General features: G+C 34.0%; 1 protein-coding gene across 2 annotated transcripts in view; it reads left to right on the top strand.

The window, feature by feature from the left end:
* LOC135215283 (putative neural-cadherin 2) overlaps nt 1–15,000 on the top strand; it is a 653,807-nt gene that overhangs the window by 490,583 nt on the left and 148,224 nt on the right. The gene's annotated exons all lie outside the window — the stretch shown is intronic.

The raw sequence follows: 15,000 nt of genomic DNA, 5'->3' as shown, positions 1-15,000 counted from the left end.
GATTATACAATATAATAAAAACACCTATGTTAATGAAACCAATTGTGAATGCAAATGTAAACACAGAAAAATGTGGAAAATACCAAAATTGCAAAAACATTGAGAAACGTTAATCACACAGAACATATATAAAAAACACACTTTGATAAGAAAAATGGATAAATGTACAAAAAAATCAACACCAAAATGTGAAAAAATGACAAACAGTTCCCCTCGAATAACATAAGTACTTTCAGTATTACAAGTGCTTTTTTAGTATAAGTTTAGCGCAATGAACTTATTAAAAAACTTTTACCTTGAGGTATACCAAATCTGAAGGCCTTTTTCGAAACCACTAATAAACACTTACATACGAGGCACATGTTACACACTTTTACAGCATCTGTTCAGATTTCACAAATAATCACTAAACAATTAAATAAATCTGAAACTTATGAGTGACCAACCACTAAGTATGAAATTTTACGTGAATGAGAAAATCAAATTGAAATCTCTCGCAAGAACACAACAATCACGAATCGTCTCTGATATCTGAATGACATATGTCTCTCTATGGGTGCTTAATTCACAAAAGAGGGTATCTGACCCAAAAGGGCTGGGCCGAATCCTTTTAGGCAAGATATAGCTATTATTTTCACAATTCTCTTTTAAAACGATAAAGAGAGAGAAAGTGGGATTGCAATCATAAATAATATTTATTAATGACTAAAGACAATAAAAGTCACTTAAAATAAAATTTATGATTATAGAATTTTCTCGAATGAAATTAATGTTGCCATTTCCGTGAGTGACGTCACAAACTTTTTCCATTTCATATTTAAAGGTACTTACAAGCAAGCAAATTTTCTTTTGACAAATCGAGAGATATAAGAGTTAATTTATCAGTAATATTGAGCAGTTTATATACAAAAGAATCTCTAATTTCTAAAATTAAATGAAAGGTATCAGACATACGTGAAACATTTATGCAGAATCCTTCTAGAACGATCTTACGAAAGATGATGTAACCTCACGTGACTTCTCGACAAGTTCAAGACAGTCATTCAGTTACTGAGGGGAAGTTTATGCTTGCGAAAACAACAGCATAAGATGCCCCCACCTAGAAGATTGGTTATCCCGGTGTTGAATACAACGATTCACAACGGGATTAATAATCTGCAACTATATTGTTCTTGCCACTAAATGTGCTGTACTTCTAAATTATACTGTTGCAAGCACAAAGACCACCTTGTTATACCTTGATTATAATTTTGCATCTACTGTATAAATGATAATGGATTGTGGTCAGACAACACAAACATTTTTTCATTCGTAGGTCTGTTCACATGCACTTCAAACTTTTTCAATGCTGTGATTAAGTCTAAAGTTTCCTTCTCGATTGTTGACTATATTAACTGATATTGTTTCAATTCGAAGACATGAAGCACACTGCACGGTAAATGTTATTTTCATCTTCTTGAAGTAGGATAGCTCCAATTCCACAATCAGAGGCATCAACTTGTATCACAAATTTCTTATTTAAGTCTGGAGCTTGAAGTACTAGTTTTGAAGTACTGGTCTTGAAGTTGAAATGGTTTTTACTTCCTCAAAGGATTCTTGACACTCTGGAGTCCAAACAAACTTAGCTTTGGAACTAGTTAAGTCAGTCAAGAGAGTTACTACGGCTGAGAAATTTGGACAGAATCGATGATAGAATCCAGTCATGCCCAAAAATCTCTGTAGCTGTTTCCTAGTAGTAGGTGGAGTAGCCTTACGGATACCTTCCACATTAGCATTTACTGGAGTGAGAAGGCCGTTCACAACTTCAAACCAAAAATACTGAACAGTCGTCTTTCCAAACTCACTCTTCTCTAGGTTAACTGTTAGTCCTGCTTCTCGTAGTTTCTAGAAGACTTTCTTCAGAATCTTCAGATGTTCGTCCCATTTTGTAGAGTAAATCACTATGTCATCCAGGTATACACCCCTTCCTTCTATAAATCCTAGCAGTTTATCCATTACTCATTGGAATATTGCAGGTGCATTCATTAGACCAAATGGCAGAACAGTATACTGATATAGTCCAAAACGAGTAATAAAAGCTGATAGAAACTTAGCATTCTTATCTAAGGGAATTTGATAATATCCTTTCAACAAGTCTATCTTGGAAGCAAACTTGGCTTGCCCAATATTATCAAGTAACTGATCAATAAGAGGCAAAGAATAATTGTCAGCCATACTGATGGAATTCAGTTTCCTATAATCAGTACACATCCTAAATAAACAATGGGTTCTCCTTATCCATGTTGCAGGAAATATTCAACTTCTTTTTTCAAAACATCTCGATAATAAGGTGATAAGCGATAAGCTCATTGCTTGAATGGTTTTCCATCTTGAATCTTGATCTCATGCTTGGTCAGATCGTACGCGTAGGTGCATATGCAAAAATTTCTGGGAAACTTCTAATCAGTTAACTTAATTCTTCACCTTGTTCAACACTCGGATGTTTCAGTTTATCCTACAAATTTTCCAAATTTGAAGAATTATTTATCTTGCCTTCAGCTCCAAATTTATAGCCATCATCGTCCTCTGTAGATGAAGTTGTTTGGGTTATTGACACACTTTCAGTTTTAGTTTTTGAGAAGTAAGGTTTCAAGAGGTTCATATGTATCTTCCTTTGTCGTTTTCTTCTTTCTGGTGTTTCAATCACATGAGTTCTAACACTTAACTTCTCAATTATCGTGTAAGACCTTGAAATTTATTGGTAAAGGGAAATCTCTTGACAGGTAAGAACACTAACACTTGGTGACCAATACTAAAACTTCTTAGCTTTGTCTTAGCATCATATCTCCTTTTTATTTTTTTTGTACTCACATTCAAATTTTCTAAAGAGAATTTCCTGATGTCTTTCAACCTTTTCCTCAAGTTCTTCACACACTCTCATTGGATTTCCTCTTGATTTTCTTTCCAATTAAATCATCTTATTAGGTGAACACCCCATGCTTTCTTTATAAGTATTGTTAACTTCAAATAACATAAAGGGTAAACCAACATCCCATTCTCCTCCTGACACAGAACAATACTTTGTCAGCATACTTTTCAATGTCTGGTGAAACCTTTCTAAGGCTCCTGAGTCCCTGGATGATAAGTAGTTGATAACTGTTGTTTCACACCTAACAAATTCATCATATCCTGGAATAACTTGGAAGTAAAATTTCTCCCTCTATCACTTTGTACTATTTCTGGTTTACCAGACTTTGAGAAAAAATCCACTAGTTTTTCAGCGACTATCTTGGCAGATGAATTTCTAACCGGGATCACCTATGGATATCTTGTCATAGGACACATTAATGTCAACAAATACTCATTTCCCTTCTTCGTCTTTGGCAGCGGTCCAACCACATCTGTAATCACTTTGCTAAAGTGTTTCTCCTTCAACTTGTATAAGTTGTAGGGGGGCTTTCTGAATGGTTTCATTCGGTTTTCCTGCTATCTGGCAGGTATGGCACTCACAACAGAACCTGCTAACATCTCTGTGAAGTCCAGGACAGAAAAAAATATTTCATGATCTCCACAGTCATCCTGATTCCCATATGTCCAGACTCGTGACCTACTGCTACCACTTGCTTCCTCAATGGATATGGAATAAAAATTTGATGATATTCACCCCATTCAGCAACTGGAACATCTGCAGGTCTATGCTTCCTCATCAGCAAACCTTCCTTTAGATAATAACAGGTAGGAGTTTGTTGCATCTCTTCTTGATCAACAACTCTGAAGAACAAATGAGCTAACAATGCATCCTTCTTCTTCAAGTCCATTTGCTCCTCTCTTGTCACTTGACCAACTTCAAAGGTTGAACTCTCAATATCTGTTAACTCAGCTACTGTAGTTTCACTACTATCTTCAAGAACACTTTGACTACTCGGAGTCTCTTCAAGAACAACAGATTCTTCTTCGTCTTCTTGAGAAATCTCTTCTTGGTCAGCACTAAGGGAGACATCACATCCCTGGAACAATTCTTCTAAGCTCAAAGATCCTTCACTTGATTCTTCTTGGGTGTGTGAATCCTCAGTTTCTTCACTTACAGGCGTAGTCCTCTTCATACTCCTGGTAGTTACACAACTAGGAAACAGGTGGGGGTTATTCTTCTCCAAATCTACCGTACGGCTGATTTTCAATGGTTTGTCTGTCACTACAGGACAAGGAATAAATGGCTCACTACCACCTTCATTACCCAACAGAATATGTTCACATTCCACAGCCAGTGAGTCCTTCACAGCAAAATCAACATTCCCTGTCACCAATTCACATGACAGGTGTAAACGCCATAAAGGAGTTACTTCCTCTCCTCCTCTACACTTCAAAATAACTGAAACTCCTGTGAGACTCTTCTCCAACTGAGGGTGAGCACCACGTACTACCACACTATGGTTATTCCCTGTATCACATAATATCTTGAGTGGTACCTGCACACTCCCTCTTTGAGATGACAGCGTACCCTCATAGATATATGGCTTAAAATCCTCTAAACTGCTCAGCCACCCACTGCTTGAGGTTACATTTCCACTGGTTGCTAAATACTCAGCTTGTTCAGTTTCAGCCTTCTCTGTAGTCGGATTCTTTCCCGCACTAGTCTTTGTGGTTTGTTTCACCTGGTCACCTTTCACTACTTGACCAACTGGCTTTGACAGCTGTTAATTAGAAATTGGATGAGGATTTCACATTAGCTTGCTGAGGTGTATTACCTCATGTATTCTTGGTAGTATCACTTGTAGGTTTTCCATTAAATTAGTTCCTGAAACTTGGATGAGACTTAAAACCTGGGTATTGTTGATTCTGGTAATTGACATTGTAATTTCGTTTGCTACTAATCATATTGTAATCTTCACTCAGTGTAGCAGCCTTGTCAAGTTTCTTAACCTCTCTCTCTCTCAAATAGACTCTTATATGCTCAGGAATTCCCCTAAGATATTGTTCAAGAACAAGTAATTCTTCTAACTCATCAAAGGTTTTAACTTTAGCAGCCTCCAATCATCATTTAAAACACCTTCTCACTTTATAAGCATAGTCTAAGAAGGTTACCTGCTCATCTTTTCTCAAATTTCTGAAACTTTCATTGTAGTACCCCGGGGTCTTGTAGCCCATTGTGTTTAAGTACCTTGTATTCTTTACACAGTTCAGCTGCTAAGGCTAAATAAGCACTTCTCCCTTTACCAATTGAGATACTTAGGGATTAACGTCTGCGCTCTTACTACATCAAATACAGGGTCTTGATTACTTTGATGAGGGTTAGGTGTCACAGGTAACTTAGATCTAGCTTTTATCAATTCCATCTCCCATTCATGTCTTGCAACTTCTCTTTCCTCTTCTGCTGTCTTTTCTTCTTCTCTTTTTCTTCTTTCTTATTTTTCCCTGTCTACCCTTTCTCTTTCAGTCTGCAGCCTATCTCTTTCAGCCTACATTTTCAGCTTGATTAATCTTTCTTCTTTTTCTATGCATCTAAGCTCTAACTGAGCGTCACTTTCTTTTCATCTTGCTTATTTATAAGATCAGCCTGTGCTACATTCATCAACTCTTGAGCTAATTATAACTCATCTTTATCAGTTATTCTACCAGAGTCTATCAATGTTTCCATAGCAATGCATCTTACTTGTGCATTTACCATACTACTAGACACATAACCACCATATGCTGCTGCTAAAGCGCTCCGCTGTGCCTTAGTCAGAGAGGTTTCAGATGACACTTGAATGGAAGGGGCTGCTAAAAATTCCTGAACATTGAACTGAGCCATTTTCTCTAAGTTATCATCTAATAATTCAGCATAATAAATGCAAAAAACAAATAACTATATGGTCACCCTCCTAACAAAATATATCCCTAACACCACCAGTATAAACTAGAGTGATAATGTGATCTGTTTCCCGGTCTGGACACCATTTAAACCTGCGATAAAGCGTCCAAATATCTGGTCATTAAACTTACCAATGAAAATTTGTTACCTTACAGCAGCCAGACACTTGTATTTTCATCACGGAGAAAATATGACTGATAACTCCAAAGGCAACAGTGATCCCTCAAAACTTATTAATCACGCAAGAAATCAGACTAACTTCATTAAAACAGGTGTGAGGTAATCTTATATGACTTCAATAAAATTGAAGGAAATCTGTCCATTTACCACTCTAAATTTCTCCCTTAACAAAATTGAATATACTGGTAAAAAAAACAATCATAAAAATGTTAAATGCAAATATTTATTATTAAAATAAAAATTTATAAGTGAAATTCACAATCTCACAAAGTTTAATCAATTCTTGATAATTGATTAAGGAATTAAATTATTCAAGTAAAATTCTAACTGTTGAGTAACAAAAATTTGAAAAGAATTCTAAGTAAATGCAAAGTAATTCACAAGTGTTAAAGTCAGTTAAGTATTTAACGATTATTCAATAAAATAAATACACCTAAGTTAATGAAACCAATTATTAATGCAAATGTAAACAGAAAAATGTGAAAAATACCAAAATAGCAAAAACACTAAGAAGGCACTAATCACACAGAACATATATAAAGAACACACTTTAATGAGAAAAATGGATAAATGCGCAAAAAAAATCACCAACACCAAAATGTAAAAAAATGACAAACAGTTCCCCTGGAATAACCTAAATAATTTCATTATTTCAATTACTTTGTAGATTCAAGTTAAGTTCACTGAACTTATTAAAAAACTCTTACCTTAAGGTATGTCAATTTTAGAAGGCCTTTTTCGAAATCACCAATAAACACTTACGTACGTTACGCATTTTTACATCGTCTGTTCAGATTCCACAAGTAATCACTAATTAATTAAATAAATCTAAAACTTATAAGTGACCAACCACTAAGTATAAGATTTAAGGTTAATGTGAAAATCAAATTAAAATTCTCTCGCACGAGGAGAGAGAGAGAGAGAGAGAGAGAGAGAGAGAGAGAGAGAGAGAGAGAGAGCTCCCAAAATGACATCTGCCTCACAAAAGAGGGTATCTGACCCAAAATGGCTGGGCCTAATCAATTTAGGCGAGATACAGCTATTATTTTGAGAATTCTCTTTAAAAACGATACAAAGAGAAAGTGGGATTACAATCATAAATAATATTTATTATGACATGATTTAGGACAATAAAAGTCTCTACATATAAAAAGATATCATTATAGAATTTTTCCTAAGAAAATGAAATTAGTGACGTCACAAAGTTTTTCCATTTCATATTTAAGGTACTTACGTGCCAAAAAATTATCTTTTGACAAATCGAGAGATATAAGATTTAATTTATCAAGAATATTGAGCAGTTTCAATACAAAAGAATCTCTAATTTCTAAAATGAAAAGAAAGGTATCAGACATACTTGAAACATTTATGCAGAATCCTTCTAGACGATCTTACGAAAGATGATGCGACCTCAATTGACGTCTAGACAAGTTTAAGAGTCATGTGCGTTGCATTATTGTTAAAAAAAAATAGAACCACGCGGCCTCTTGCGAACAAGTAAATCTCTGTCTCTGTTCTCATTCCACGTTATTCTCAATACTCTAAATAATGTTTTTTTTATTAGGACTTATTAACTCTAAGTAAAAATAATACTGAATCTGAAATCACTTCGCGTAAGTTGTCTCCTTTGCCTAATGGGAAAGGTAACCCCCTCTCCGACCTCATTTGCATCATTCCAGCTCTTCGTCGCTCTGTTTTTATCATATAAAGCTCCCATTCCATATTTTACTGATGTCGTAAGTGTTATCAGGTGTCAGTATTTTGTTAAGCTTCCTTTGATGAAGTGTTCATAAATAAATTTAATAATAAGCTTGAGTGGGGACGGTGACACATAATTAATAAATTGAAGAGAATCTACTGTAATAGCGTAAACAGTAATGATGATAACGATAATTTCCATGTCACGAATAATGGTATCAAAAGTAATTTGTTCCAGTAACTGACTGTTATTTGTATAGCGAATGTCAGTAAACAATGGGAAAATTGTTCCTCCAAGTACTCAGGGTATAATTTACGATTAGGAAGACTAGTCTCTTGAGAAAAAATAAACTAGAAAGGAATTACAGGGTAAGGGTTCCATGAGATTTATTCATCTAAACTGTACTCACGAAAGGGAAAATTCTATTCTAAAATGTATAAATGAGAACGTATTCATAAAGGAATTGTCTAGTTTGTATATATATATATATAATATATATATATATATATTATATATATATATATATATATATATGGTATGTATATATATATATATAGATATCTATATATATATATATATATATATATCTATATACTATATATATATATATATATATATATATCGATAGATAGATTTGTATGTATGCATATATATATATATCTAGATATATAGATATATATATATATATATATATATATATATATATAGATCTATATATATATAGATATATATATATATGATGACATGTGATTCTGTCTATAAATGTAAAGGTAAAACTATTTTTTGTAATGAGCTTCTAAAGAATATCGACAATTTTCATTTATTTTATTTTTGAACCAAGAATTTTATATAAATGATTTTTTCTATTTAATTTTAATGCAAAAAGTTTTAAAGTTCCATAAATAAAAGTATCTTTATGGTCACACGTGCGCTGCCTCCCAGAAGGATATCATCAAATAGGTCAGAGTTTAGGATTTCTTGTTTTCCAGCAACAGTTTTCGTTCCAACAAAACGTCTGCATTTTTTGTAATATTTTTCCTGTAGCTGACGGCATCGTCTACTGCTCTCTTGTCACTATTATAAAGGAGTTGCCATACTTCTATTTTCCTAACTTTACTGTCTTCGTGTTTTAAATCATATAGGTTTTACTATTATTATTTATCACTGGTAATAAAAATCTTCATCATTGAAAAAATACAAATACCCTTGATTAGCTTCAGACACTAAGAACTAAGATACTTATGATGATTAGATGCGCGCGTGCGCGCAAGCCTTACCGATATCAGACACACGAATACATATCGGAATGTCTACAACAACGGATGTAATCAAAATATCTCCCCACATTGAAAGCTTCAAATATTATTTCTCCACAATTATGTTATGTGACTAACTTGCGATATGAAAAGGGCAGCAGATGAAATGGAAGCAGAGTGAGAAACCTTAACAGTGGCATTCCTGCCGCTGATTAAAAGCATGGACTTCTTTCAGTTCCTTCTTTTTCGTCCTCACCTCTGACTGAAACAGAAGACGGAGAAAGAAGAGATGGGCATAAATACGCGGTTGTTTCATAAAAAAACGGTAATTACGAAAACATTTGCTCATTAAAAATTATTCTAACTTTTAGTCAACGTTTCAGCCATATATTCCTGCATCAAATTCGATGTATTCTAAAAACGTTCTTTTTTGGAAGCTAATCTTTTTCAAAGGTAGATTTACATTGCCGTAAAAGTCTGAGGGTATTAAACATTGTATCCTTTTTGCTTTCTAAAGGATTAGTTTGACATATACTGGAAAATTAACATGGGAAGGGAAGGCCGGGATGTATGATTTTACTTTGGGGGTATCTGGTGTAGGGGGACAGGGCATGGATACATGGCTCGAACTCTTAATAATAATAGTAAATACAACACACACTAGGTGGAACACTGTAAGCAAGGATTGCTGTCACTGGAATCTCAGGATTACTATCCCAAGTATGGTACTGGAAGTTAATGTTGAGTTGCACTGCTGAACTATAGAAGACGGCGCACAACGACTTAGTCTACATGATTCTTCAAAGTAGGCAACATTACAACACTCGGGATAACAACAGGAAAGCTTATGTAACTAATCAGTGCTTAAAATGAAACTATGCAAAATACGAGATATATCAAATATTAAATGAAATGCTAATACAACGAAATTACTGTAAGCATGACCAACACAGATCTAATAACCCTCCACAATGAATTTCCACATGTCACAATTGCACAGTAAAAAATCACTAGAGTCTCTGAAGGAGAAAAGATAATAGGATCATGGGAATAGGAGAACAGTTGCGAATGAGGAATGAGTGCGAGGAATAATAGATGAAGGCCGACAAATCGACTGCCAATTCAATTACCTTTGTCCGTGGATGGGACATGCATAGATTTGAGCCAGGACGTCGGAGGAAGGACTTCATTGCTCGCAGTTTTTCACCAGAGAACAAAATATAATGACCGGTTCACTGTTTGAACAGGTCCGAGTGCTAACGGAGAGACAAGGGCAAGTCGATTCAGTCGTCATATTGGACTTAGGTTAAGCATCAGACGGAAAATTGCCTCCTACGTATCTAGGTTTGAGTCGTTTGAATACATTAGATTTACTTCTCATTTGGAAACCATGGGAACTAATGGAAATTTGCTTTCGTTTTTGTTTCTAATAATTGTTGTTCTTTTATTAAATGCATGAAGGTATTTTAATCTAATTTTACTTTACAAAAGTGATGTTGGGTTGCTAGATATGGCTAAATTTTGTAGAGAATTGTATCAAGCCTCTCCTCAAGTGATGATCATCGACATCAATCATAATTTTCACCATGCCCAATACCCTGTTTCGGAGTGATATAATGGGAAAATTCAATTGGTGGATAGCAAAGTAGTGTGAATCTTCAATCTATAACGGTTGTTTTTAATCTAATGACGCTAATGACTGTTCAATGTTGAAAAGTGGCTAAACTTTCAACGCCGCTGCCTTATTAATCATGGTTTAGATGAGACAGCTAATGAAGTGATTTCATTTTCATAGTCACATATTGCAAAACAAACTACGAAAGTGTCACCTGGCAACTTTTGAAGCGATTATCTTTTGCCTGTCAGGTAGCAAAATGTAAATTCCTTATGTATAATTTCTTTAAAACATCCTCCATCTGAGAACCTGTTACCGTCAAAGGAAGTAAAGGAAAAGAAAAAGGTCTCTGAGGTTTTCATGCAAGAACCTTATAGTTACCTTATTCAAAATCGTAAATAATATTACTTTGAATATGTTAGAGCTCATTTGTGCGCAATCAAGGATTCATTAAGAAAATATTAAATTTTTTATACTTAAGTATGGTTTTAACAGTCGTTCACTACCTAAAACTCATTATTTAATTTCCTTTATTAGAAAAACACTATTAAAGAAACAATATATTATAAAATGTAAATTGACTCGGAGAGAGGACATAAGATAGTTGATGTAACTTTAAAAGTACTAGAAAGTTCAGTGCTGATCATCTCCGTAAATGGTTAGGATACTAAAATGTGGTGATAAATGATTGGAGTAGGGTGGCGTCAGGATTGCAGTTGTCAAGTGAAATAAGTTTGGCCTTTGAGAACCAATGAGAGAGATTCTTTGCCCTTATTGTTAATTAGGAGTTTCCATTTATTTACTGACAAAGAAAGGGAGAGAAATATTCACCATATCCAAATATGCAGTTATAGAACTGTGGTAGACTATCTAAATTCAGTAAACAACCACGTGTTACAACGTTCTCTTCTATCAAAATAATTGTTAAATAATACTGTGTTAAATTTGGTTCTTTGACGAGGGCTTTATACACTAATGCATTATTTAAAACATTTAAATATGTATATTAATCGCAAAAGATACGCTCTCAACAAATCAGCGTTAGGAAAGGTGTTCATTTGTCTCCTTAACATGAGGCTAAAAAATGGGGTGAAAATTACAGAATCAGTTCGAAATCTAATTTAATTTCACTTGCCGTCAATGCAGTTTTTTCTGACTTATCCCTGAACAGCCTGAAGGATAAAGAGGTATCAAGTAGACTGAGGTGAGGCAAGTGATCAGTTTATGTGATAAAGGTGAATATATTTCAACCATTTATCATTTGTATTTAACGGATAGAATTAAAAGGCAAATAAACTGCACGCGAATGGCAAAGTTCACTGTGAGTGAACGATAGCATTATAAAAAACCAGGATATATGATTACGCATAACTGATAACATTTTTACAATATACTCACGTGCGATATACACTTGTTTATTGTTCTTGCAAACGATAGTGAGTGCTCTTTACTTGTTTGACAAATTCATGAAATATAAATTCGAAATAGCAGTTTGGATTACCGTTGGATTTGTGCCATATTATCACTGCTTATGGACTTCCGACCGCCGACTCGGACACTCAAGGAACTCCGAGAATGGCCTGATATCTGAGGTGACCTGATGTGAGGTTGCCATGGATCTCAAGGCAAGAGGCTTGTAAGCCTTTTAGGTGGTATCCTTTCACCAGGGAATGTTCCATTGTATTGCAGCAACTTATGATTTCTTCTATGCAGTTAATTTATGCAACGTGCATAATATATCAATAAATGTATTCTACAGCTTGGATAAACCTTAAATTTTAATTTGGTTACTTTTCATGAAAGAAAAAGTTAAAATCTTTACTCTTTTAGCAACTGTGAATCAGTGTAAATTATTGAGCTGTAGATATCAATATTTTTCTTTAAATAGAAGAACCATAAGTATTTGTGCAAGATTTCGAGCTTTGCGTTTTATTTACATTTATATTTTTTCATGAAATGATTGGAATTTATCATACACAAAAACATAACTTTCTTTTGTCCTTTATTTATGAAATTTTATTATACTATGGAAGGTTTAATATCTATATATATATATATATATATATATATATATATATATATATATATATATATATATTATATATATATATATATATTAATTTGTGAAACCATATCATGTGGATATTGTTAAAATAAAGACAGAGATTATAAATGAGTTTAGGGAAATTTTCATGTTAAGGTAATAATCTTATCTACTATGAGATTCAGGGCCTCTGTAACATGGTTTTTTCGCAATAAACTTTTTATCTATGCATTTCATAAATATAACGCTTATTCAGAATACATATTATATCAACACATAAACCTTTTGAGTTGTATTCTGCACTACGTAGGTTGAATAAATTTGGTACTTATAATGTAAAAGTGACCTTTTTTGAAGACGGGGCCAACTTACTCAGAGAAAAGGTTTCGAACGCACTCGTTACGTAACTTATGACAGCATTTCTTCCCTCTTTTCCTCGATGGATGATTGGCTATACGTAACGAAGGCTAAACCTCTGGCAACTAAATGACATACAAATTTAAATACAAGCAAAGCAGTACACCTTTATGAACTCTGGAACCTCTCCACTGGTAATTGTCATAATGAACAAACCAACAAAATATGTTAATAAATACAAAAACACTACGATTATTAGTCTAACTCCTAAAATAAGTTTCCAAAGAAATTACAGTCTACTTTATAGGTCACAATCAGATTGACAAGATGTAGGGAATAGTTGGTAATTTTCTAAAAACATAGTAGACAAGCTTGATTTGATAACTGCTATATCCAATTTCAAACAATTTTTATTTATTGGCTATCTACCTATTTACTGAAAAAAAAATAGCGGTACCGTATATTGGCTTTAAACCTTCACCAATAATTATCGTCAGAATGGTGACTTCATGAGGCTCCACACTTTCGCCTCGTTTATAATTCAGGATAACACTGGAGGCTATCATGGGCATTGTTGGATTAGAACATTTATCTTCTGGCTATAAAAACTAATTTCTCGAGTAGTTGTAAGAAGTGCTAAATGATCCTCAAGGATCCCAGCAGTTGGCCTAAACGTTTAATTCATGTTTATTACTGCTATACTGTTGCGGCACTACTGCTACAGTAGTATTACTACGCTAGCACTGATACCCCACCCACATCTATGTATCGTTCCGCCATTCATAAAGTCTTTGGGTCGGAGCCGTTTACCTTGCTTACGTAATGAATGTTTTTCGACTCTTGGCTCGTAATCATTGGCCATGGCGTCGGCTAGATCATTTTTACTCTATAAAAATTAGAACTATCGGGTTTAGGTTATTGATAATGCTGACAAAATTTGTGTGTGGTTGTAAAATATACATATGTCAACTTTCAGCTACACCCGATGCTTTGACAAAGAGCAAAGTCAAAAAAACCGTGTTACAGAGACCCTGAATCTCATAGTAGAATATCACAGGTCAAGGTGAGAGCTTCTGTAGGAAAAGAAAGACTATTTTTTTTTTATTTTGTAAATACATAGAACTGCATTAAAGAAGCGATATACAGAGATTAACTTTATCTTCATCACTCGAGACATAAGCAATCATAGTTTTAGGCATGTTGTCTTTCGTTTTTTTTATTAAATTTTTTTTTTTACATTTTAAGGCTATCTACTCTCTTTAGGAACCATTCACTCGACTCTTAGGTCAGTTCAATATCTCGTAACTTTTAACCGACAAAAAGTTGCAAAATTGCAGTTTTACTTTTCATGACGAATGACCTCAAAACTGAACATAAATTGGATGATAATCTGCAACAAATACTGGAAATCATGATTGCAAGAGCCGTCTCCTCACTGCAGAAGAAAAATAAATCATGATCTGTTTGGAAATGGGAACTTTTTTCCACGAGTCCTTGGATGTTTGCTTGGTGCCTTCAGTAAACAAACGCAATCTAATCTATTCTAGAAGAGAAGCTGCTGATCAAACAAGAGTTTTTTGATTCAGTCATATTTACATTAGCCATTCATGATATGCATTTAATTCTAACAATGACAATATATTTCCTTGCTTACATATTCAATTTCCAGCAATTTAGGGGGACTTATCTTTTCAGATTAATGATTAAGAGAAAATATTGACTGAAAATTTCAATATTGAATATATTTAATGTTCTTTCTAATAGGAAATGAACATGCTTATGTAACATGCAATGAATGGTTGACTTTTTATCAAAAGAAGATACCTAAGTTTAGAACTTAAAACATACACATTATAATAATATTACTACTATGTGGAATGAAAGAATATAGAAAGAGGGGAAAGGGTTCCTGTTTCAAGAATACGAATCTTTAATGAGAGAGAGAGAGAGAGAGAGAGAGAGAGAGAGAGAGAGAGATTCGCGAATTTATATAATGGAAGGAATGCAAAATATTGTCAG

This window comes from Macrobrachium nipponense, chromosome 5 (assembly GCF_015104395.2).
Source record: "Macrobrachium nipponense isolate FS-2020 chromosome 5, ASM1510439v2, whole genome shotgun sequence".
Lineage (NCBI taxonomy): Eukaryota > Metazoa > Arthropoda > Malacostraca > Decapoda > Palaemonidae > Macrobrachium > Macrobrachium nipponense.
Note: the sequence above shows the minus strand (reverse complement) of the source record. Positions and strands in the feature narration are given on the sequence as shown.